This window comes from Natrix helvetica (genome assembly GCF_964273705.1).
Source record: "Natrix helvetica genome assembly, chromosome: 2".
NCBI lineage: Eukaryota > Metazoa > Chordata > Lepidosauria > Squamata > Natricidae > Natrix > Natrix helvetica.
Genome location: NC_138552.1, coordinates 222,829,268 through 222,855,516, shown reverse-complemented (window position 1 = coordinate 222,855,516; position 26,249 = coordinate 222,829,268). Strand labels below are relative to the sequence as shown.

The 26,249-nt window shown below is 37.6% G+C and overlaps 1 protein-coding gene across 5 annotated transcripts in view; it reads left to right on the top strand.

The window, feature by feature from the left end:
* Positions 1–26,249, top strand: part of RGS7 (regulator of G protein signaling 7) — a 173,875-nt gene that overhangs the window by 47,285 nt on the left and 100,341 nt on the right. The window lies entirely within an intron of this gene.

Here is a 26,249-nt window from a genome sequence, read left to right as displayed (position 1 = left end):
CTGCCTCCTCCTGTGGTCTCCTCAGTGCTCACTTGTGCTCTCCCTCCCCAAGTGTAGTTTGATTGCAGGTGGAGCCACGTTGCCTTTTCAAACTTGTAATCGAGAAGCTGGGCTAGATTTTTATATAGTTTTATCCAGCTGTGTGTGTGAGAGAGAGAAATGAATGGGGGCCTGGGTAGGAAGTCACTACACTTGGGGAGGGAGAGCACCAGTGAGGTTAAGCAGAGTCATCCACGGTGAGGCAGCAACTAGCTCAGCTTTTTCCTTTTACTTTTTTTTTTCATGATGAGAGTGGTGAGGCTGTGCCTCACTTGCCTCACCTGACTGCACGTTACTGCCTGTTGTTGATCCAGCCATCTATGGCTTAGTCAAATTGTGGTTAAACAAATAATGGCATATCACAGAGTGTAAAGCTGGACTTTTTGTTGTCCAAATGCATTATTCACATACTTCCACAAAGCCTGTGATTCCATATAAGGATTCCTATAGCAAATAATATGTAAGAGGTAGCTAATAAATCATTAGTTTAACTTAATTAGTGCCACCCAAGAGATCATAAGCATGATTGCATCCTTATGAAGCTTCACACCTGAGATTGGCTGGTGAATACACAGCAAACCAAACTTTGTCATCTAAATGCTGCAGAACAAGAGCTGACTTCCAAATGCAAACTTCCAACTCAGCTGCCTCTCCTAAACATTGTTGCTGTTGGAACACTTCTGACAAATGGGCTCCAAAAGATTTGCGATGCATAAGATGCAGCCAGCTATGAACAGACAGTTGACAAGCGTTTTCTTAATCTCAGTGGTTCTAGAATGCCTCACTGATCATTGTTAATGAGTTACATAAATGGCATTTTGTGGCTGTCTACCTGTGCAGTCTGCTTAGGTTAATGATTTTTTTTTTTTGCAATTTCCATTAGACTCGGATGATCTGCATAGCTGTTCAATCCCACGAAAACATTTTAGTGAAATGGCTTTCTAAAAAGCAAAGTTTTAGCATCTTTTGCTTTTTATGGGGTTTTTGAATGACGATACCAGCATGACTTTCAAAATTAAGAAATAATATTTCATACACGGAGACATACAAATCTATTTGAGAGGCTCATTTAATTTCCCAATTATTTATTTAGCACATTTTGCTTCTTTCCTGCACATTTATAAGTAATTGTAAACCCCCAACTAGTATCATTATGACAATTTGCAAGCACTAAATTATAATTTCTTGCCTTAAATTAAAAAAAAAAATTGGACGCAAAAATCACATGCTTGCTTGAATAATTTGGATATTTAATTCAAGCATCCCTTTTCTATAATCTGTTCAGGATTTTTTTCTTGTCATTTCCTTTGTTAAATTATATTTTATGTACAAAAAGAAAAAAAAACCAAGGAGATTAAAAAAGAATTTACCCAAAAGAAGATACTTTTCTTGAATTCTGATCAAAACGAATCTTCACATAAATATTCATGTTGTGTCATACAATTAAATTATTAATAATGAACTTTGATTGTTATGAAAAAAGGAAAATGTATAAATCAATACACATTTCAGCGTTCTAAACAGTCTGCAATTAAGACTTCTAGCAATGTCCAAATGTTGAAAATGAGGTACATTTTTCAAACTATTGGATATTCTTTGAGCATCAGGTTTTTGTGATCGAAAAAATACACAAGGGGTCTTTTCTACTGATCACCTGTTAAGTTTCCTACCATTGATATATAATTTAATAGCTACCAAAATCAGCTACCAAAAGAGAAATAGAGATTTCCATAATAACATTAATATACGAAACTTATATCCAAAGCAGAGTTACTGTAGCAGAAACAGCATCATCTGAACATATTTTCCTATCTTCATTCCTCTTCTTTTTGTTTCTGTTCTTTATAAATTAAGTCTTAATTCATATATATATACACTGGTTATAATATATATATATATATATATATATATATATATATATATATGTATGTATGTATGTATGTATGTATGTATGTATGTATGTATGTATGTATGTATATATATATATATATATATATATATATATATATATATATATATATATATATATATATATATATATATATGTATATATATATTATAACCAGTGTCTGTGTGATTGAGAAAGGGTGTAATATTGTAAAATAAATAAATAAGTAAAGAATCATATGATTCTGTAGAACAGATCTCTCCCTGAACAGCTTCCAAAAATATTGTTATGTCATGTTCTACAACATTTTTTCAGCTTTGTACAAAAAAACCATAAGTAGTTCTGGTTGCAAAATAAAAACTGATCTGTGCATTAAAAGCAGAAGGCTTACCTATTGTTGAATCTTAATAATGTTCATTTTAAATATTTATATAGCACCTCCAGTTTAAACAAAAAATTAAAACACTTTGCAATAATTCTAACAAAAACAATTGGTCAAAATAATCAGTGAACTCATAGTTTACAAGATTTTTTATGAAAAAGAAAATTTAAGCAATAAGGTAAGTGTGAAGAAATTTGTTGTTGTTGTTTGTTGTTGTTAATTGTGAAGTCCTGTCTGACCCATCACGACCCCGTGGACAACATTCCTCCAGGCCTTCCTGTCCTCTATCATCCTCTGGAGTCCATTTAAGCGCACGCCTACTGCTTCGGTGGCTCCATCCAGCCACCTCATTCTCTGTGGTCCCCTTCTTCTTTTGCCCTCAATCTTTCCCAGCATTAGTCTCTTCTCCAGTGAGTCCTTTCTTCTCATTAGGTGGCCAAAGTATTTGATTAGATGGCCAAAGTATTTGAGTGCAGACAATAGGAGAAATTAAAAACAACCATTGAACTTCTACTTAAGTAATCGAATTGCATTTGAAATTGTATGCCTAGCAAATGTAAAATTTTGGAAATACCTGTTGCAATTATGGAATTGTCTTTTATATTAAATTCATTAGTACCACCCACAAATATCTATGATATTAAATACTTGTGACAGTTTCAAAGTTTATCATAAAGGTTATTTGGAACGCTCTCATGCTTTGATAGATACTATATGCTGCGGGAACTACAAAAATATCAAGGTAAAATTTTATTTATTTTTTTTCATTCACCTCCCACCTACATATGTGGCAATCACTCCTCACTCTTCAGCCTAAATGCTTCCCCCATTTATCTTGTTTCAGTACATATTATACTAATTAGAACATTAGTTTTGAATTTATCATTAAACTGAAACTTTGAAGGTGGCATAAAGAGGAAGGCAAAATCGTATCGACACTATTTAATTTTTATTTATACTTTCAATTATATGTAAAGGAAATTAAATACAAGTTGTTTTTAAATCCTTATTCAATGCAGTTCTACAGTTGGGCCCTGCCTACTGTAAAATATGGTCCAGGTTTTCTAGTCAATCGGTAACTGCAGCCCACAGTCTGAGAAAGTTTCACAAGTTCTTGATTTAAATGATTTAAAGCAAATTAGTGTACTTTGAAAGTCTATAGCCTCTCAGCTTTTCCATCCTTGTTCTTTCCTAGTGAACTAAGGCTGCATGCCTGTAGGAATGGGGATGGCTCAGGGTTCTGATTAGCATTTAAATATTCATTTGTAAGATATCTGTCTTGGGAACATGGGCATTAAAAGGAACTTCTCTCTGTAATTAAATTAGTATAATTTTTCATGGAGATATGCTATTTTACCGTTGCAAGATGTTGTGATCTAGTATGTACCATTTGTCATGGCAATATACCGGTAATTAACATTAATAAATAATATCAGAATAAAGAGCAATGCACATTTAATTTTACATTTTCAGAGTGCCTTAAAAATATTCAGATCACAATCTCTCATCATGTTCTTCTTGTTTCCTGGAATCAAGAGGTGGTACTTACATATTTAGTATACACTGTTTTCTAAGAGAGGTGCACACAATTTGCTGATAATCATCTTGAAAAAAGGGGCATTTCTAATATCCATACAAAATGATTTGGTATGGAACATTACTGAAATGAAACCGTACTTTCAATATCTTACTAGCACCCTCTGCGTAATTCTGTTTATATACGAATGTCCTGCCTTATTGTCTTCAGATAATATACCAGCCTTCTTGCTAATCATTTTCTACAGGCAGATGTTATTTAGCGTCCAGACTTCTGAAAATAATTTACCTTTTCTGAATAATCATTTCCTCTGAAGCAGTAGAAAAGCTAAATTATCTCAACTTGCTGACACTACGTGGGCATATGAAGGAGCTGTTTATAAATCAGAACTGTTTGTGTGAAAAAGATGTGATTTAAGTGATTGCTTCACTCAAGCAGTCTTCTAGTCTTCTCAGCAGAATGTCATCGGTCAATCAAACTATTAGAATCCCCCCCCCCCATAAAATACATCATAATTTTAATATGTGTGGTATTTTCTATATAGTTAAATTTTAAAATTATTTTTAAACCTTTAAATTTATACAATGTTTTGAAAACTTGTTATATTTGGCCACACTGTATTATGGTTAGAGTCAAAACTAAATAGTTAACTCCGGCATGGGAAATATTTAAATGTTAAGTAGCTATTCCCTGTATTTTTTCATAAATTTTGAAATAGTTTTGATAGTACTATTCAGAATGCTTCTTTGCTGTAATGAGTGGAACCATCCAGAACAATCCCAAACATAATAGTAGTGACACCTTTCAAGAACTTCAGGAGAATCCAACTGATCACTCTTCCCTTGTTCCTCCTGCCAGTCAAGAAAAATTAACATACTATACTTACACTGTCAAATCGAGGCCTAACTTTTGATAGAATTAGATCTAGATCTGATGGATCCTTAGAAGCTAATTGTCAGTTGTGAAGAGTCAGTTTCAGTTCAGATTTATTCCCTAAATTATTCCCACACAATCTAGTCAACTAATAATCAGCACTAAATTGGTGCTAGACAAAGTTAACAGAATTCAAGGACTGGCTGAAGTTGGAGCGTTTGTGAACATGTCATCATGATTCTAGGCGGAGTCCTCTCTTGACTCTGTCTCCAAGCTCTGCCTCTTCTCTTACACTAATTGAAACCAATAGGAGGGATTATTTTCCAAAAAGATCTATTTACATATATGAATACAACCTTTTTTTAAAATAGGGAGCTAAGGCATCTAAGGACTTCTTTGTATTATCTTAGTAACTCCTGGAGGTCAACTGAAATGGGGGATAGTAGTTAACTAACACTGTCTTAATTACTGAAGACATTGATTTTTATTTTATTTTTCTACTCAGTTATTCAGCTGAATTAGAAAAGTTAGTTACTAAGTACCAGGTCTGCTGGAGACATAACTTGGAATAATTCCTGTACTTAGGTAGCAATTTAACTATTATATCACAGCAGCCGTAACCAAGGTAGTATTAATGTTACATAAATCTTATATAATGTTGCATACATTGTTATGTCCTTGCAGTCAAATGCTAATAGTAAGTATTTAGCAATTTTAACCATCTGCTGGGTTTTCTCAGTATTTCACTAACAGCTTGTGCAGTGTGTATTATCTTATTGTTCAGATCTGAGATGTATCTAGTACTGACAGGTATGTGAAAGTTACTGTAGATGTATGACAATCAAGGGCATATGTTCATACATTTCTAAATGCATATATGGAAGAATTCATGGAGCTAATTCAGGTTTCTATTCTGGCCATCAGTACTGAAGCAAAAGTGTAAGTAGGAAATTAAACTGAATGACTTGAGAAAGGTAGGGATTGCTGGTATAATCTGCCACCAGAATAATAATAATAATTATAATGATGATGTTGATGATGAAAGTAAAGATACAAAAATTGACTGACAATCCAAGCTGGCGACTTTGCAACAACAATATTGCTAAATTAATCCACTGGTCATTATGCAAAAAATACGACTTACCTGTATCCAAAAATTCATGGGAGCACAAAGTGGAAAAGGTTACCGAAAATGAGGTGAAGATCTTGTGGGACTTTCAAATACAGGCAGATCATCATTTGGAACACAACACACCAGATATCATGGTTGTAGAGAGCCAAAATTTATTGACATCGCGGTACCAGAAGATGCCAGAGTGAAAGAAAATGAACTGGAAAAAATCACGAAATACCACGACCTGGCCATCGAAACTACCCGATTATGGATAAAACATGTAACAATGATACCCATTGTCATCGGGGCACTTGGTACCATGTACAAGAATTTTATAAGATACATCAACAAACTGCAGCTTCCTGCAATAACACCAGCGGAACTGCAAAAAACTGTGCTACTCGGAACATTGTATATTTTAACAAGGTACTTGGTTGATACCTAGGACGCTGGCAGCAACCCGTATCAACCATTGGCACCAGTCAATGTTATTTGTGATGCATTTTTGAATATTTAGTTGACTGAGTTTCATGTTTAATGAATAAAGTATAATAATACTAATACTAATAATACTAATAATGCTAATAATGTCTCCAAACTTCTTTCAATTCTCAATGAATTTAAAGAACAAGAATTGCAAGTCATCCCCCCCCTCTTTTTTTAAGAAAAGCATTTCTGATAAACTTTCATGAGAGGTATGTGCCATTCTTGCACATACCTCTTTGGTTATGAGGCAGCCAAAGCTGTATGTAGACATCCTCTTGTTCATTGTACATTGATTTCTCCGACAGTTTGCACCCCTTCTGACTTCCAATCAAATCCCAAGATAGGGCATTATGAAGGAATCAGATGAAGAAGTGTAGTCAGTCAAAGGGGCTTCAGTGAAATGGGTGTGGAGCAACAAAAACATTGGTGGCAATGTTCCCTCTAATGTTTTTTCAGTGTGTGCAGAAAAGTATAGTGTTTGAGCAGCACATTTTCATGTCTGAGCACCTGATTTTTTTTACAAATGTTTCACAGAGCAATTGATTTATAGGATCCAAATTGGAATGGAGAAAAATGGTTTTGTGCGTGCATACATGCGTGTGTGTGTGTGTGTGTGTGTTTGAGTGAGCGAGGGATCCGGTAAGGGAACTGCGCCTATTTAGAAAAGAAGGTAAATTATTGCAAACATGATCGGTTGAACATAAGTATGGGGACAGGTTGGGCGGTAGAGGGGAAGGGGGAGAGAGAGAAAGTGATACAAAAGTGGGGGAGAGGAAGAAAAAAGAGGGAAGAGAGACAGAAAGAGACAAAGAGAAGGAGAGAGAAAGTGACAGAAGAGTGGGAAAAAAGAAAAGAGAAAGAGAGACAAAGAGAAAGAGTATGAGAGAGACAGAGAGAGAAGAGAGGAAGAGGAAAGAGTAAGAGACAACATCTCATTTCAACCCTGAGGTGGAAATATTCTCTTTGATTGGTAATTTTATTTGTCCATTTACTATCCAATACTCTCATTTCTCCTTAAGTTCATCTAGAATTCCCTTCTTTTCATTGAATTTATCACAATACCTTGAGAACAACTTTTTCAGCATAGCTTTACAGCTATTTAAAATATATAGTAATTTAGGTTAGGTTTTCAGAACATTAGTCTACTATTTATAAGTCACTAAGTGCAAAGAAACAGAATTCAGAAAGTTGGCTTCCCTTTTTGTAATTGCCTATTGCCTGCTTAATTTTCTACCTACATTTTTGATAACTGATACAGAAGTCTATTGAGAAATGCTCAAAGAGAACTAGCAGGACTATGTACCCTATTTAATTTCTAGTGTTGATCATCCACCAGAGCAATGAAATTATTCTTAGTACTAGCAGTATTGTTCTATCTGGAGCCAAGACCTATTTACTCTAGTATTTTGTTTCTCATAGTGGCTAACCAGATGCCAGAGTTACTTTGCAAACAGGAGAAGGAAATGTATCCTTCTTCCCACATTGTTTCCATACAATTGGTATTTGGAAGCAACTGCCCCCAATCTAGGGATTACAGGGTGATTGATTATGTGCCATCCAGCTGAGGTTAGTAACTACACAGATGAATTTTTCTCCATGATGGTATATCTCTAACCTGGTTCTTCAGGTCTTCAGTGGTATAATTGTCATCATTGTAACCCCATCTTGCTGCTGATCGGCCTTTTTCTATCCTTCCCAGCATAGCCTCCTCCAGAGAGCAAGTCCTAGTTCATAATATCTATGAAATGAAAAACAAAACACAAGATTCCCTAAGCTCTTTAATGTGCATTGCTTTAAGGAAATATGTGCAAGCCAGATTTTGTTCAGTGGATCACTCAGAATAATAGATGAAAACCTGGTTTGATTTCCTTACTGGTTGTTGAATCCCTGTTTCCTCTTTTCCCTTCATTGTTGATGGCCTCTCTTTGGATTTACACATACTAGTTGGCCATTATAATGATACCTGTAATCACTAAGTGAGGAAGAGAATTGCATGAATGAATCATATCAAGCATTTCAGAATAAATAGGCTGCACATGATTACTCTGATTGGACCCACAACTGAATCAATGGCCTAAATAAAGTCATATTTGGTTTGTTTCCCATATACTTAACCACTATATGAGTTGTCTATTTATCATCAGCTGCAGTTTACTGTTCCTGTTGGATGGGAATAAGTAAATTGGGTGAAAGCAAGCAATCACATCTGCACTTATTGTCCCTGCAGGAGCAGGTGAATTATTTCTAGGAAATCTCTCTGCTTTTCTAATACTTTTGTGCTAATAAGGGTAGACATACACATTCAAGGCTACACATGAGTGCACAATTACTTTGGAAAAAATGGCAAAAATAATTGAGTGACCAGCTCCATGGCTTTGCTGCTTAAGATGCCATAAGGTTACATTAGCTACTTGACTGTTCCATCTGCAAAGGGGAAAATCTAATCTCATTTCTGAAAATGAGAATTAGTGACTCCAGAGAGGGAAGAGAAGAGAACAAGAGAGCTTTGGCCACTTGATAGTCTTCAAATGTGTTAAAGAAAAGCATGCCAAATGAAATTGGCCATTTCATGTGACAGATTATTTCAGTAGGCAACAGTTTGTACAGATAGGAACATTCGTTGTGATCTTTATATTCCTCCTTATAGTTTTAACCCAGTAGTTCTGATTCTGCCCTTTGGGATAGGGAGAATAAATCCTCTATCTGTGGAACAATAATATAGAAAATGTCCATTTTCCTGAAGGGTAAGACAACTCATTAGATAAATGAAGACTCCAAATCTTCTCATTCATCTCTCTTTTGTAGGTCAAACATACCCAGATCTTTTAATTGCTCCTCATAGGCCTTGATTTACAAACCCTATACCAGCCTGCTAGTGTTCCTTTGAAAAATTTGTCACTGTCCTTTTAAAACTGTAGTGTCCATGACTGAACATAGCTTTCCAAATGGGATCTTACCACCAGAGTGGTAATATTATGTCCAGTCATGTCCAGAGTGGTACATTCATTTTTTTTGTTGGACTGTTAATGCAAGGAAAAAAGAAGAAATGTGTGCCTTCAAATAAATCTTGCCTCCTAGCAATGGCCTGGAGATGTCCCTGGGGATTATTGGCAAAATTTCTTCAAGTGATTTGATCTTTTCTACTTCCTGGGAGAGTGGAAGAGACAGGGAGAGAGACAGGGAGGGAGACAGGGAGACAGGGAGACAGGGAGGGAGGGAGGGAGAGAGAGAGAGAGAGAGAGAGAGAGAGAGAGAGAGAGAGAGAGAGAGAGAAAGAGAGAGAGAGAGCTTTCCTCTGGACTAATATGGACCATGGGATGAGATTTGTGGATGGAAAGGAAGGCTGAAGCAAAGATGGCAAGATATAATAAATAATTAATAGATAATAATAGATACAATAAATTCATATTCATGAAGAAAATAAGATATATTCCCCTCCCTACCACTTTTTTTGTAGGAAATGTACAGAGCAAGATCTCTGGTACAATTTTCCTGAGATTCCTATCTATCAGTTATAAATAAGGTATTACATGGGAATATTTTTTTATTTTTTTAAAGAAAAGCCAACTGTATTAAAATGAAAGTCTCATATTTGCTGGCATGTATATTTGGTTAGAAGCCTTATCAGCTAACGGTAAAAGATAAAGGTGTCCCTGCAGATTTTACCTTAGTAGTTGTGACCAGTTTTAGGGGTGGCGCTCATCTTCGTTTCTTAAGCCAAAGAGCCAGCATTGTTGGGAGGTGTTTCCATGGTCATGTGGCCAGCATGACATCAACTGCAGCACAGAGCTTTCAGAAAAACATGGAATGCTGTTATCGTCCTGTATACCTAATGCATATGCGGTAACAGTTCATCCTGCATTTACATGGTTTTGAACTGTTAAGTTTGCAGGAGCTGGGACAGGTGACTGGAGTTCACTCCATCTTTTGGCACTCAAGTCTCAATCTGCTGAGCTGTAGACCTTTAAGGGACTAAGATTCAGTGTCCTAACCACTTATCAGCATCCTAATCACTTTTCAGCTAAGAGTGATGTAAATGTCTTTTGAATAAATTGTGGCTATTTTAATACCTGACCAAGTATTCCAAGAGGCCTTCTGCCACTTAGCAATTGAAAGATCATCATGTGCATATTTAAGCAGATGAAAAAGAAGACTTGAAATAGACAGAGACTTCACTATCTAAAATGAGAAAAATAATAGTGGAATCTCCCACTCTGCCTTCCCTAAGTGGCACCTCCAATCTTATTAGATGAAGCTATCTATGTCATTCCAGTTGTTGGTTGGGGATTTGACTGACATTCAACATATCTGGAAGACACAAGGTTGAAGAATGCTAGTTCAGGTGTTTTTTTTGTAGAACAAAACATCAAAATTACTTTGGGTATCCCTGCAGAAGATGAGAAGTTGTTTCTTAGGGGAGCAAACTATGCAGGACATAATGTAATGACTTATCAGTGAATACCGTACCTTTCACTTAACATGTACTTAAGAGGTTCAGTTACTTCATCATAAAAGACACTTAAGCTGATTTGACATCTTGTTCATTAAGCTCATGTTGAGTTTTGCCAAGGATCTTATTTTTTTTTCTCATATCCTCTTATTTGTTCTAATACTTTTTGGGGGTCATGAAGCATCACTATTTGGTTCTTTTTATTTCCTCTCCTTTCAATCTATTTGGATCAAACACAGGATTTATTTTCTTAAATTTAACTATAATTGTCCTTAAACCTTCCCAAGCTAAACCTCTCCAATGACTTCCACAAATCCTCAGAACACTCATCAAAAGAAGCCATCAGTTTGGAAATAATCCAGCATCCCTTTCAAGCTTTTCTGTAGTGGGTTTGCTTGTGTCTGAATCTGGATGAGTGAATCATTATTTCTATCTAAAACTGTACTGCCCCTCCACTCAAATATTGGGATGGAAAAAAACATTATTAGAGTCTCCTATCCTGACTTTCAACATTCCATATACAGTACTTACTTTCTCAATTATAAATGTTTTTATGAACCAATAATAATGTTATCTGGATGGGTTATAATTACAGCATCAAAAAGTACAGCAGCAAATAATGAAATATAACCAAGATATAAGCAGATTTCTAGATAAAAAATATAGATGTTATAATGCCCGGGAAAATAAAAAAGAATGTTACTGCTGCAGGGAAAGAATACAAAGAACTTGCAAGCAAATCTTTTTGAGCAGAGAGAGGCAATATCCCCCCCATCCCAAAAAAAACCCCAACTATTTTTCAGAACATCTTTTTGAGTACTTGGTTTCATCCATGATTTTCCAGGTGTAGCTTGGAAGGTTTCTCCTCTGAAATCCTGGAGATAGGGACCAATTAGACCAATAGCCTGGATCTATATAAGAGACCTTCCCATATTCCCTTATTAACTGGACATAAGCAGTTTAGAAATTGATATTTTAAAATCAGTATTTTGAATTAGGTCTGGAAATAGACTGCTATATGACAAAGTATGTGTTTTATTAGGCTGAAATGTCCAGATCTATTTTCTCAACTTGCAGTTCTTTTTCGAGCAAACCAGCTTTTCTGGACTATTTCCAAAAGCAGCAGCTACAAGGCATTGCAATAACCCAAACAGAAGATTATGGAACATGATTTACCTAAACCAATTTATCTTGTTCTAAGTAGGCCTTAAATTAATAACAAAGGGCATTTACAAATTAAATTAAAAATTAAAAACCAGTATGGGTTTGTTAAAAACAGATCATGCCAAACTAATCTTATTTCATTTTGTGACAAAGTGACTAAATTAGTACCCCAGCGAAATGCAGTGGACTTAGTATATTTAGACTTCAGCAAGGCATTAGATAAAGTAGACCACAACCTACTTCTTGGTAAGTTAGAAAAATGTGGGTTAAACAGCATCACCACCAGATGGATTTATTGCTGACAAACTGTACTCAAAGAGTCCTTAATGGTATTATATCTACATGGAGGGAAGTAAGGTTCCCTCCATGTAGATATAATACCATTAAGGCCCAGTACTCTTCAATCTCTTCATAAATGGCTTAGTTGAGGGAATAGAAGGGGAACTCATCAAATTTGCAGATTACATTAAGGTGGCAGGAATAGCCAACATCCAAGAAGACAAGCTCAGGATCCAAAAAGATCTTGACAGACTTGAACAATGTGCCCCATCCAGGAAAATGAAATTTAATGTAGCGAAAAGCAAGGTCAGGAAAAACCAAAGGTACAATTACAGATTAGGTGAAACCTGACTCAAAAACATTAACTGTGAGAGGAACCTTGGAGTCTTAGTGGACAATCATGTAAATATGAGTCAAAAAAATTAAAACTATCTTGGTTGGATAAACAGAACATAGAACAAAAGTATTATTACCATTTTATAAAGCCTTAGTAAGGCCACACTTGGAATACTGCATCCAGCTTTGGTCATCACATTACAAAATGTTGAGACTTTGGAAAAAGTGCAAAGAAGAGCAACTAAGATGATTAAAGACCTGGAGACGAAAACATATGAAGAACAGTTGCAGGATTTGGGTTTGGCTAGTCTAGAGAAAAGGAGGACCTGGGGGATACACATACATGATAGCAGTATTCCAATATTTGAGAGATTGCCACAGAGTGTGTGTGTGAGGGTATCAGTCTATTTTCCAAAGCACCAGAGGGCAGGAAAAGAGACAATGGATGGAAACTAATCAAGGAGAGAAGCAACCTGGAATTAAGGAGAAACTTCCTAACAGTGAGAGCAATTCAAAACCTTGGTGTGTCTTATACTCCGGTGCATTTTATAATGTGGGAAACCGGGGCTCAATCTTCCCGGTTGGGCCAGAGGCCTTCTCCGGGGGGCGATTTCATGAGATGGAGAGTGAAAAAACACCACGCAGGGTTCCTCGGGATGAAGCCGCCCCCAGAGTTGCCTCTGGGGACCTCTTTTATTGGTAAACAAGGAAGGGCGGAGTAAAGGGTACATACATAGGTTTAACACTACCATATTTGGTCACACTTCCTGTAATAGGTTTAACACTACCATATTTGGTCATGCTTCCTGTAATAGGTTTAACACTACCATATTTGGTCATGCTTCCTGTAATAGGTTTACTACCATATTTGGTCATGTTTACATTGGCTGCTCATCCTGGCATTGTGGTGGTGAGATCCTTTTGTCTCCTTTGTTTTTCCTCCTAACATGGTTCAGCCTCCTTCCAGAGGCCTACACGTAGTGGAAAATTACCAGAGATAGTTCTTCTGAGCACATGTTTTTTGTTTAGCCCTTAATGGTGGATCAGATACTACTGCAACATCTAATCCGAAAAATACAGTAATCAACAAACTAAACTGGAAAGGGTAGATATTAGATTACCTGGCAACTGATTTATATTGAGCTTTCCATTTTCACTGTTAATATCTTTATTTTAAAAAGGCCCCCATTAATTCTATGAAACAGGTGCGAAATTCCCATCACTCCATCCGGTTCAAATAATGCTATTAGACAGCATAAATGACAAACAAACTCGCATGACTTGATCAACATATGGCACTATTTTTTAGGAAATTTTAGGATTATATTGCTGAAAATTAGGTCATCTGAAACAAGAATTTGACCTCAATCTGGCCTAGATCTGTTTACCCTGATTTTTGTGCTAATCCTCATATAGTATTAGGAAGCATTATACTACAAGCTCTGAGAATATTGTAACCAGTTATTAAGAAAAAAGACAAAGCTACCATCCTAAACACATTTCTCATATGATTAATGTATATGAGTTATCAGCCAGTGCTGATCCTTATTTGCCACCTTCAAGAATTTACATATTTGTTTATTGGGAGTCCTCTAGCCCTTGAATTTCCTCCTGGCCATGGCAACATTAACACATTCATCCAAGAGCTTTTGTCATTCGGCTTAAGCAGCGTTCTTTCTTTCTCCTTGTTTTTTGTTTTCTTTTCTTTTATATCTTTTCCCCATTGTTATTCAAAACTCCTTAAAGTTATTTTTTAGAACAGCTTGTATTACTGTAGGCCAGGGGTATCAAACTTGCATTGTCACGGCAGCATCACGTGACATATCAGGACTTCCACCCCCTTTGTTAAACCGGGGGTGGGCATGGCCAGTGTGTGACGCATCCAGCCTGCGGACCGCAAGTTTGACAGCCCTGCCGTAAACTATGTTCTTAAGAGTATTATGAGCCATGGTGGCACAATGGTTAGAGTGTAGGCTACTTCTGCTGACTGCCGGCTGCCTGCAATTTGGCAGATCTAATCTCATCAGGCTCAAGGTTGATTCAGCCTTCCATCCTTCCAAGGGGGAAAAATGAGGACCCAGATTGTTGGTGGCCATATGCTGACTCTGTAAACCGCTTAGAGGGGGCTGTAAAGCACTGTAAAGCGGTATATAAGTTTAAGTGCTATTGCTATTGTGGGACCTAAAGTCTCCCTTTGCATTGGCATAAATGAAGTCTTTTTTTACCCTGATGAATTACATGCACCCTTGTGAACAAACTTTTAAGCAATTCTGGTACCAGCAATCTTGAGTTCCTCTCTGCAGCTGGCTATGTCCAATCGTGCTTTCAGAAGTTGCACTATTGAGGTTCTCTCCAATTTGTACTATCTAGTCCTCTTCCTCAGGCACAGAAGTCAATCTCAGAAGGGCTGTTTTGTGATGTGTTCCACTGGACCATGCCTTAACTATCAGGATAGCCAAAACAGAGACCACATTGAAGGAAGACTCATAACTTACAAAAAACTGCAGATGCAGGACAATAACTACACAACTGTTGTCCATGTTATGCACTGCCTAAGTGTCATTGAGGCTTCCTGCTAACAGCTGGCCATGTGTCTTAAAACATCTGGTCTAGGAAGTGAGGGATAATTTTTTAAAAGTGCATGCAGTATTTGGGGCTTTCAACTCATCAGTATGATGTAGATATTCTCCTTTTTCCTTCCTGAAAATACGAGTCCATTTAATTTCTCTGTAAATCTCATTATATTCAGTCTGTTGATCTGAGCTCCGAGCTTGGTAATTTGGTGGAAAACATTTTCATCACCATTCGAGGAGACATTGTCAGTTCGATTTGAAACATTTTCAACCAAATTGTCAAGTTCGGAGCTCAGCCCAACTACCAAACTAAGCTACTTATATTCAAATACATTTCAACCTCCTTATATTCCTTTAGTCTTCCTTGAATGATGGACCTATCATAAGTTCCCCTTGTTCCGTGTCATTGGAAAGTCACTGAATGAATGGTTGTAAGTTGAGGAATACCTGTATTGACACTGGGAGACTGTATCAAAAAGGTCTTCTTCAGATGGGCTCTTCTTTTACCAGGTCTTGGTTCTTACTCTTCTTTTCTTTTACAATTCTAGTTCTCCTCCAGGTTTTAACTGGAGCTATGAATAACTTGAATTCTGCCTTATTCAAATTATTAAACTTAAATAAAAAAATACAGCCAGCTGCACAATTAAAGGGAGAAATGTATGTGGAGAATTCACAACTCCAAAGAATTGCCAACTATAATAAAATTCTCGTCTTGCATATTACAGCACTAGCCAAGGATTAATTTGTATGACAAATCCCCAGCATCTGTTTGCCTAGAATGGGAAGCCTGCACTGATATGATAACTCAGCTGAGCCATTTTAAGCACTGTAATTGCAACTCCAGGAGAAGTCATGGTGATTGCCTTCAGATCAGGACTGGAAACAGTAGGGATCATGGAAGCAAAGTTTTGCTTTTGAAAATGGATAAAATCGGGCGTGTTTTCCTTTGGAGCTTTGCAGGAAGCCTTCTCTGAAGTATCTGTTCAAGCCAATTCATTCAAGAAATAACATATTCACATAGCCTAGAGGAGTATCTAGAAATGAAACTGGCCACATCCCCAAAACGTGGCTAGAGAAATTCATGCACATGGCAGCTTTGTTCTTGCTTACAAATAGAGAAATCAGCCATATATTTTGGGAGAGTAAAAAGGAAATACAAGACATACAATTGATGGTATAAAAAGCAGCACAAATTCCTCATATTAAGGCAGGCTTTTGAATCAACTTACTGAAGAAAAATTGTTCAGTTCTTAGGTCCATTTTGTAATCCCTATTTAGGTATCTTTTCAGCCTCCTAGATTAACCATTTTTCCTGCATAATGCTCCACTTGTTGTATCTTAAGAGTTATTAATGAAGCAGAAATAGTAACATTAATGAATAAGTACTTATCAAAACATAAATGGAAGTCCGATAATGCACTTCCAAAGCAAATGGTTGATGGACCATATTAATACATAGTATGGCCGATGCCAATTCATCTTTTTTTCAAACTTGAATTTAAGGTTGATCAAATTCGGGTTTGATCAGTAACTGGAAGAGAAAGATTGCTATGTCACTCAAAACATAATGGAAAAATTGCTGATAAGTTAAAGAAGTGATGATTAATGCTTTCATTTCTCCTTCTTCACCTACATTTTCCAGGGAATACTTTGTCACTTCATAATGGAAGAAAGAAGTGATGGAATGTGGTTGAGGACAAGTTCTAACTTCAGAGTCAAAATTCACTGTTCTTGGACCCGCTTCACACATCAGAGTTACCTTCCTATGGAGGCCATTGTTGTTTTTAAATTAAAAACATTTGGAGTCTATTCAACATATGGATTATTTGCAGGCTAATATTTCAACTCTTTTTAATTCGTTAAAATCTGCATTCTGCATTGTTTGTAGTACTTTGCTGTTTTCTGTTTTCTTTTTTTCTCTTTTCATAGTCAACAATTTGTTGAAATGCCAGAATATGTTATTATCTAAGAAAACAATGTTGATGGCAGGATATGTTTTATTTATTAAGCTTATATGTCAACTTTATTTTGTATATCTCAAATTGATGTACCTTCCTCCTCTTGTCTTCCCATAACAACAATGTGGGGGGGGGGAAGGTTGGAAGGAATATGTCTGGGTTTTGAGTTAAGCATCTTAACTACAACTCCATGTCATAAGCTTAAAAAGTTCAATTTCTTACATTGTCAATTTTGACAATGTAAGAAAATGCAATTTTGAACCTGTAAATGGGCACTAGTGGTAAGGGCATGATAGAGGGAGATTGTGTGTTCCTCTTATTAAATTTTGGACTGGGAAGTTTAATTTTTAAAATTAGTTGCTCTCGTGGACCAACTTTTTCCTTCTATTTGAAGTGACATAATGTTCTAGTATATACCATTCAGACTCATCGTTTATATTTTACAGCAGCAAAATTGTCAACTATGACAAATGACACCTTACATCGAAGTACAACAATGGTATTTATTACTGGGTGGTAGCTACACATATTCATCATAAATCAAGGCTATGACATCGGCTTCCTAAAAGACCTGCGGTCCCCAACCCCTAGTCTGTGGACCGGCACAGGGCTGCGGCATGCCAGAAACCAGTCCGCACAAACAAGCAAAGTCTCATCCATGGATGCAGGCAGCACCCAAAACCACGTCCCCTTAGTCTGCGGAAAAACCTCTCTCTACAGAACTGGTCCCTGGTGCCCAAAAGGTTGGGGGCCGCTGTAATAGAGTATTCAGTGAAAGGATCCAGCCTATATTGTACTTCTAGAGTAATCAGATCTGTGAAGAGTTTTGTTTTACTTGTAGAGCAACCCTATATGTTTATTCAAAAGGAAACTTCCATTGCTTTCAAAGGACTCACATTCAAGAAATTTGAATTAGAGTGAGGGTCCTTTTGTTCCCACCCAAAGAAAACCACAAAAGGCATTAGTTATTTTGTTATGATCAAGCTATGATCTCATATGCTGATATTATACCCTTTGTTCAGTGTTTAAGCAAGAGACAGTGACTTAGTTTAAAGGTAAACTTTTTATCAGCATTGTTATATTTATTCAAAAGCCTTGAACACAGTTGGAATGGCTCTTATTATGTCCAGCTCTTATGGGCTTCAGTCATAAATATTTCAGTGTTTTTTGTTTTTCAAACCACTTCCAATAGAAGTAGAATGGTAAACTCTCTAACAGCTGATAATTTGAGCTTCAGAATAGCTCACATCTTTCCATGTAAAAGACCCTGAGCAAATTCTCTGGGTACTTGCTGGAAGAGTGGGGGGAAATTCTCTCTGAAACTCAGGGAAACTATTGCCAACTATTGCAGAAAATACTAAATGGACCAATCTCCAAATAAAGCACTTTCTTATGTCTGTATGCATGCACAAAGCTAATTTAGATTCTACATGACTATGAACTGAACAATTTGAAGTACCGGTATTCCTTCTGGGAAAGCTTCAGGCATGACAGAAGAGAGTGGATAGTGGATGCAGAATGAGTCAGATATTGGCTTTCTTTTGATCTAGCAGTATAATGTCTGAAAGGAGACTTACATATTTTCCCTCACAGTGAGCTATATATGCTCTCTCACATCCTATAGCAGTGATGGCGAACCTATGGCACGCGGAGCCATTTGTCAGGGCACGCGAGGCGCTGCCCTGTCAGTTGGCCAGCGCGCATGCGCGAGCTGGCAAGCTGAGTTCACCATTTTTAAAAGCCATTTTTCGCCCTCCCCAGGCTCCAGAGGCTTTATAGGAGCCTGGGGAGGGTGAAAAGAGCCTCCCCGCCACCTCCAGAGGCTTCAGGGACTGTCTGGAGGCTTCCCTGATGCCTTCGGAATGCTTCAAACGACCCTCCGAGCAAACTGGGGGGGGCAGGGGAGGCTCTTTTCGCCCTTCCCAGGCTCCTATAAAGCCTCTGGAGCCTGGGGAGGGCCAAAAAAGCATGTAAAAATGGGGAGGGGCACCTGTTATGTGCGCATGCACACTGGGGGGTTGCGCATTGCATTATGGGTGCGGCACACCCACACACGACCCCCCTGCGCTCCCCCCGCTTGTGGCACGCGAGCCAAAAAAGGTTCGCCATCGTTGTCCTATAGCCACATATACAATACAATAGCAGAGTTGGAAGGGTCCAATCCCCTGCCTAGGCAGGAAACCCTATACCATTTCAGACAAATGGCTATCCAACATCTTCTTAAAGACTTCCAGTGTTGGGGCATTCACAACTTCTGGAGGCAAGCTGTTCCACTAATTAATTGTTCTAACTGTCAGAAAATTTCTCCTCAGTTCTAAGTTGCTTCTCTCCTTGATTAGTTTCCATCCATTGCTTCTTGTTCTACCCTCAGGTGCTTTGGCTCTTTGTGGCAACTCCTGAGATATTGGAACACTGTTATCATGTCTCCTCTAGGCCTTCTTTTCATTAAACTAGACATACACAGTTCCTGCAACTGTTCTTTGTATGTTTTAGTCTCCAGTCCCCCAATCATCTTTGTTTCTCTTCTCTACACACTTTCTAGAGTCTCCACATCTTTTCTACATCATGGCGACCAAAACTGAATGTAGTATTCCAAGTGTGGCCTTACCAAGGCATTATAAAGTGGTATTAACACTTCATGTGATCTTGATTCTATCCCTCTGTTTATGTAGCCTAGAACTGTGTTGGCTTTTTTGGCAGCTGCTGCGCACTGCTGGCTCATATTTAAATAGTTGTCCACATATGATTTTCCCCTTGTTATTAAATAATGCCACAATAAGCTCAGGAGAGTCTTTTTCAGATAGCAAAGAAGCTGAAACTGAATCCAGCCTCATTTATACAGAATGAATCTGTACACAGCATCACTGGACAGTTGACAAAAAGCGTCACATGGAGAGAGCCTGGATATATATGATTGAACCCTCATGAGCTTTGTCCAGAGATTCAGTTGATTGCCTGGGTTCAAAGCTTTAGACTTTCAAAGCTTGTTGGTGTAACCCCATTATTATCAGAGAGCAAAATTCAGGCGACTCGTGGATGGTTTGGCTTGGGAAACTGAATAAAGACTGAGTTAATAAACTTAAACAGCTGATTTTTTCAGTAAATGTGGCAAGGGGATAACCCATTTTGCTATTCAGAGAACATGAAACTAACTCTTGGCTTTTAATTTTTCTAAAGACCCACTGTTCCATGTTACTGATCAGCTTTTGTATATCCTGATCTTTTAAGTGACCCTAAATATTGTAAGTCCAGCAGGCAATCTGAAATACCATTTTTTTACCATATCGTGCTTTATATGTGTATAAATAAAGCAAATGTTCCCCTTGCACATATGTGCTAGTTGTTCCCAACTCTAGGAGGTTCTCATCTCTGTTTCAAAGCCAAAGAGCCAGTGCTGTCTGAAGATGTCTCCGTGGTCATGTGGCTGGCATGATTAAATGCTGAAGGTGACAGAATGCTGTTACTTTCCCACCAAAAGTGGTCCCTATTTTTCTACTTACATTTTTACATGCTTTCGAATTGCTAGGTTGGCAGAAGCTGGGACAAGTAATGGGAGCTCACTCCGTTACGTGGCACTAGGGATTTGAACCACTGAACTGCTGACCTTTCTGATTGTCAAGCTCAGCATCTTAGCCATTATATATATGCTGGTCTTGTTGTATTTGGGTCTTTTCCCATGTAAGATTGAAATTGTCTTGGCAATGTTTCGGCGAGGTCTCACTCACCATCTTCAGGCTGGGTTTTGGGCTTAAAGCGTAGTTGGAGCTGCCGTCTTTCTATAAATCTTGGTGGGAGTGTGTGGAGTGCTGGCTTTGTTTCAGTAAGTGGAATGATTGGTTGTGTGGTTGTAACATGATTGGTAGATCGGTGCAGATTGGTGCTGGCTGTGTGTCCGTTGTTGTTTCGTGTTGTAATGGCCTGGGTGTTGGGTGGGGCTCGTTTGTTGAGTAGGGCTGGTTTCCAGATGTCTGGTAGGCACCAATCTACCAAGATTTATAGAAAGACGGCAGCTCCGACCAATCTTTAAGCCCAAAACCTAGCCTGAAGATGGCGAGTGAGATGTCGCTGAAACGTTGCCAAGACAATCTCAATCTTACATGGGAAAAGACCCAAATACAACAAGACCAGCATACCTACACCCGTGAAAATCTATGAAAACACACACAAACACACACACAATAAATAAATAACACACACAAACACACACACAATAAATAAATAAAGGGAGACTAGGATAGATCTATTTCGAGCTAATTAGCTCTCATCAGCTAGCCATACCCTTACTGGGATTAGAACCCGGGCTGTATATTTGTTCATACCAGGGGTTGTAACACACATACATACATACATACATACATACATACATACATACATACATATATATATATATATATATTGGTGGGTGGGGTTCGTTTGTTGACCAGGGCTAGTTTCCAGATGTCTGGCAGGCGGGAGGCATCATCACGTTTATTTATGTTGTGGGGGTGTTTCTCTATTTCGATACCTTCCATAATTATTCTCTTGTTTAAGTGTTCATTTTTGGAGATTAATTTGGTTCCTTCAAAATTAATTTCATGTCCTGTAGTTTTAAGGTGCTGGAAAAGGGAATAAGTTTTTTCTTTTTTTCTTACTGCATTCTATATAAATTGAATAGGATCTGCAGAGCCGTAAAATCTAATAACATCCAATCCAATCCAATCCAACCTTGTCAGAAATCTCATAATATTCTGGTAATTTCACATGGAGATTTCAGGTGAAAATGCTTTAATCTCTACTGTTTTCAGGTAAGACTTAATGGGACCTTTAATTTTCAAAAATTATTAAAATTTTCATAGGACACCTTAGATCCATGATAGCGAATGTACGGCATGCATGCCACAAGTGGCACGCAGAGCCATATTTGGTGGCACCCCAGCTATCAGCTCCAGCGTGCATGTGTGCACTGACAAGCTGATTTTTTGCCCTTCTGGAGGGCCAGGGGAGGCCATTTTCACCCTACCCATGCTTCAGGAAAGCCTCCAAAGGCTGGGGAAGGTGAAAAACAATGGCCCAACTGGAAGTTCATTTGGGAACTTCGAGTTGGGCCGGTTTGGGCCATTTTTCTCACCCGGCCCTTCTGGAAGCCAGAAATGATCATTTCCAAACTTCCGGTTGGCCCATTGGGGGTGTTTTTCGCCATCTCCACCCTCCAGAGGCTTTCCTGAAGCCTTGGGAGGGCAAAAACCAGTCCCAACAGCCAAACCAGAATTTCAGAAACAATCTGTTTCCGGCTTCCAGAGGGTCTCTGGGAGCCGGGGGAGGCTGTTTTTGCCCTCCACAGGCTTCAGGAAAGGTCATGCATGCATGCACAAGGGGACGGGTCATGCACCCGTGGGGGGGGGGGGCAGTCGCACACACATGCACAGGAGGGCAAGGAGGATTGAGTGGGCACAACTGCGCCTGTGATAGTGTGCATGCAATTTTGACACACCGTAAGAAAAAGGTTCGCATCCTTAGATGCATCACATCTAAAAATTGTGCCAACCCCTAAACTAGTATAGGCCATTTCTTTCTTTTTGTCTTTTGAGGTGTCTTCATATATTGTTCAAACTATGTATCTTTTTTTTTTCCCCTCTTGGGCCCAAGTTACCTCATACAGCATAGATTACAGTGTTCCTACCCGTAATCTTCCACTTCCGGAAAAACATTCATCCACTCAGATGCCTTTTTGAGTAGAGGGGGATACTTTCTCAAATTCTTTTTTATGGAAAAACTTGAAATTTTATGTGGATCTTAAGCCTCCTTTACAACCACCCCTCCAAAAAAAGTTATGTAAGTTATGGTCCCTTGTGTTTTGGTTCAGAGTTTTTTCAGGTTTATTGAACAAATAGTGCAAATCTGAAAACAGAATACCTGAATAGTACCATATCCCTGAAACCAAACATCTTGGAGATATCCTTAGTGAGGCTCACCTCCCTTTTCAACATTTGTTTATAATATGCAGTTAATAAAAAATAAATACCTTGAGATCCAATTAATTTCTTCATAAAATGCAATATCTATTAGTGTATCCTGGTAAATGTGTACATTTAGCAATGAATGAGAGAAATTCAAATTAAATTTGGTCATTTACAAAGCACTTGGTTAGCTTGCTAATAAATGTTACCATTTTTCAATTCAATTCCCCATCTCTCACAAATGTTACAAATTAGAGCATGTCGAATTTTGGATCTTGGCTAGAGCATCTCCTTGGCTCGTATTGTGGCATGTCTGTGACTGCTGTTTCTCAGTGATACTCCCCCCCCCCATTTTGAAAATGTCAGATTGCCTTATTGGTTTCAGAACTATGATTTTCTTTTTTCCTCCCTATGGCAGCTCTTTTGCACCTTCTGCACAGGTAGGATTTGTTGTCTTTTAAAAAGACAAAATGCAATATTGCATTGTCAGAGCGGGTCTGCATGAAACTGATAAGAGATAAACAGACCACTGGACAGGAAAGGCTGAAGCAAAGCTAAGGAACTAATTCTTTACTTTGCAGTTGCAGAAGTCATCCATGATCATTCAGGGAGAGAGACGGCCATAGTAGTAAGCAACACTTTTCTGATTTGCCTGTTCAATCAAAACTTGAGAAGCATTTCAACCTGTACAGCATAGATTACAGTATTCCTACTCTTAAACTTTTATCGTAATTCATCTGTAGCACATTCTAGGCAATCAAAATAGAAAATGGCTTTAGTACATAAAGTTTGACTTTAGTATATTATGGCCTTAGTTCATTAAGTTAGTGAGAACATAATGATTTGCATTTGAATAAAACATACCTTTGTTGGAGATACTGAATTTATTTGAAAGAAGGGTGAATTTAGGACAATTTTGGCACCATATTGATCTGGAAAAAAATTAAAAATGTAAATTATTTTTTTCATGTAAAAGAATGTTCTCCCCTTATTATGACATATTTAGTTAATCTAAAGATGCTAACTGTTTCTGTAGAAAGTCAATTTTTTAAAGGGGAAAATAATATTCCTTTTGGGTACGTGGAATGAAGTAGGAAAAACTGGGATTAAATTAATTGGTAATACAGTTGCTGGTTTCTGTGAACTCAGATTTAATTTTGCAATGCAGAATAAATTCAAGAAAAATACATCTATATACAATTGAAGCTCTCATTATGACCTTTAAGTGTGTAAACAGTGCATTATAGGCAACAATGTTACCTCAATTTACAGAATACATCTAAAATCTTGGACTCACGATTCTGGAGGGAATAAAATTAGGGAAAATTGTAGCTGATTCAGTGCTACTGGCGGCTCTGCTGCATTGCTGGGCTGCTTCTGTGATCACATAATCTTCATTTTCAATATTCTGTGACAGTTTCCAAGCCTCTCTTGCAATCCCTTGCTTCCTTTTCCACCCAGTACTAGTCATTTACTTGTCTGTTGGGAAGAGAAGGAAAAGGAAGGGAAATTTCCAATGCTTCCTACCAAATTCCCACAAGAAAGCTCAATGAAGAAATTGGCCGTTTCCTTGCTCCTGCTCACATTGCTTTTTTTTGCCTGAGGTAAGAAAATATCTTTGAAATGATCGCTCTTAAGGTTATCTAATAGCATTTATAGATGAAGTGCTTGTTTACTGAGAGTTTATATTTGAAGGAGTTCTAGAAAAAGAGGAGAGAGTGTTTGCTCACCTGTCAGAATGTTTATATCTGGTGTGTATATTCTGTAGGCATTGGTGGTGCTTGGCAGCATGCATTTTGAGGTGCCAATGATGAGGATGGTTGTATTTGTGGTACTGGATTCATTGAGTTTTAAAAATATACTGATGGGCTGCACAGGGCTGCTTTTGCATCTCATGCTGTGCAGTCCTGAACTAGTTTCTTATGAAATCATCTTGGGGAGGAAACATTCTCCAAGTTGAGACATTGGTATGAAAATTCACACTTTTAGATCTCTGCATATTTATATTCCTTCCCAGCATTTAGTTTAAGGCGACCTTAATTTTATAAGGAAATGCATTTTAGTTCTTGCTGAACTGTTTGTTTGTTTTTTGGTCTGTATTTTTAGTCTGTTTCTAGCCTGCCTGGATATTTTACGTATTTGTCACCCTTAGTCTCTGCTTTGTAAAGTACAATTCATGTAGCATTCTGTGTTGAATTGATATTATTATGGTATAGTTGTATCTTTTATCTGCATTATCCTCAGGTTTATAGAATTATTCTTAAGCTGAATGAATACATAATATTGATGCTTCTAATGGTCTTAGCTCCGCGTGTTTTTTTTTTAAAAAATTAGCTGTTGTATTAATGGGTTAAGTTTGTTTTATCTTTCTTTGTTCCCTTGTATTCCTCACTTGGAGAACAATTTGTCACAGGAAACTATAAATAAGGGAATGTTTTGACCAAGTGTGAAAAATGGCAACTAGAGACCAGAGAACATGAGAAAAAAAAGGTTGTATTGCTCAAAGATGCAATCTTTCCTTTGGAAAGGGGAAGGGCAGGGTTTTACAACTTGATTCAAAATTATTTGCAAAGTGTGCAAATGTAGTTTCAGTTGGCATTTGACTCCCATGTATATTGATATCAAAACCACATTGAAATATTATTAGTCATTATCCATATGTGAGTGTGTGAGTGAAAAGGGAATATCCTTCATTCTCTTATATTTAAAAGAAGGCTGCTTTGTCTTGATCAGAAAAGAAGACTAAACCAGATCAGAGTGACATTTCTACAAAAATGCACATACAAACATCATGCTGTAGAGTTTGGAATGCTTTCTTAAAAAGCTATCATTCAAATTAAAATCTCTTCAAAGATGAGTCACGTTTCAATTTTTCCCATACTTTCTATTTTTTAAATGTATACTGAAAGGTGACTGTTTATAACATCTACATTTTCAGTGCCAAAGAGCTTATCTCAGAATCCCCCCACCCCCCAACAAACTCTGCAAGCTAACCCAGGCCTTTAATAAGACATTTTAATTTTCCAGATTTCAAGTATCAAAGATGCTATGTTTAATTGAAAAAAATGCAGCATTAAATAATGAACTCTCCCAGTTTGAGATATCATAGAAATAGAGCCATATGTATGACATCCAGTGCCATAGTTACATATGAATGAGCAAGTCATTTAAGAATTCAACAAAGATGTACTCAAAATTATTAACTGAGAATTGTTTTGCTAACTAATCAAACAA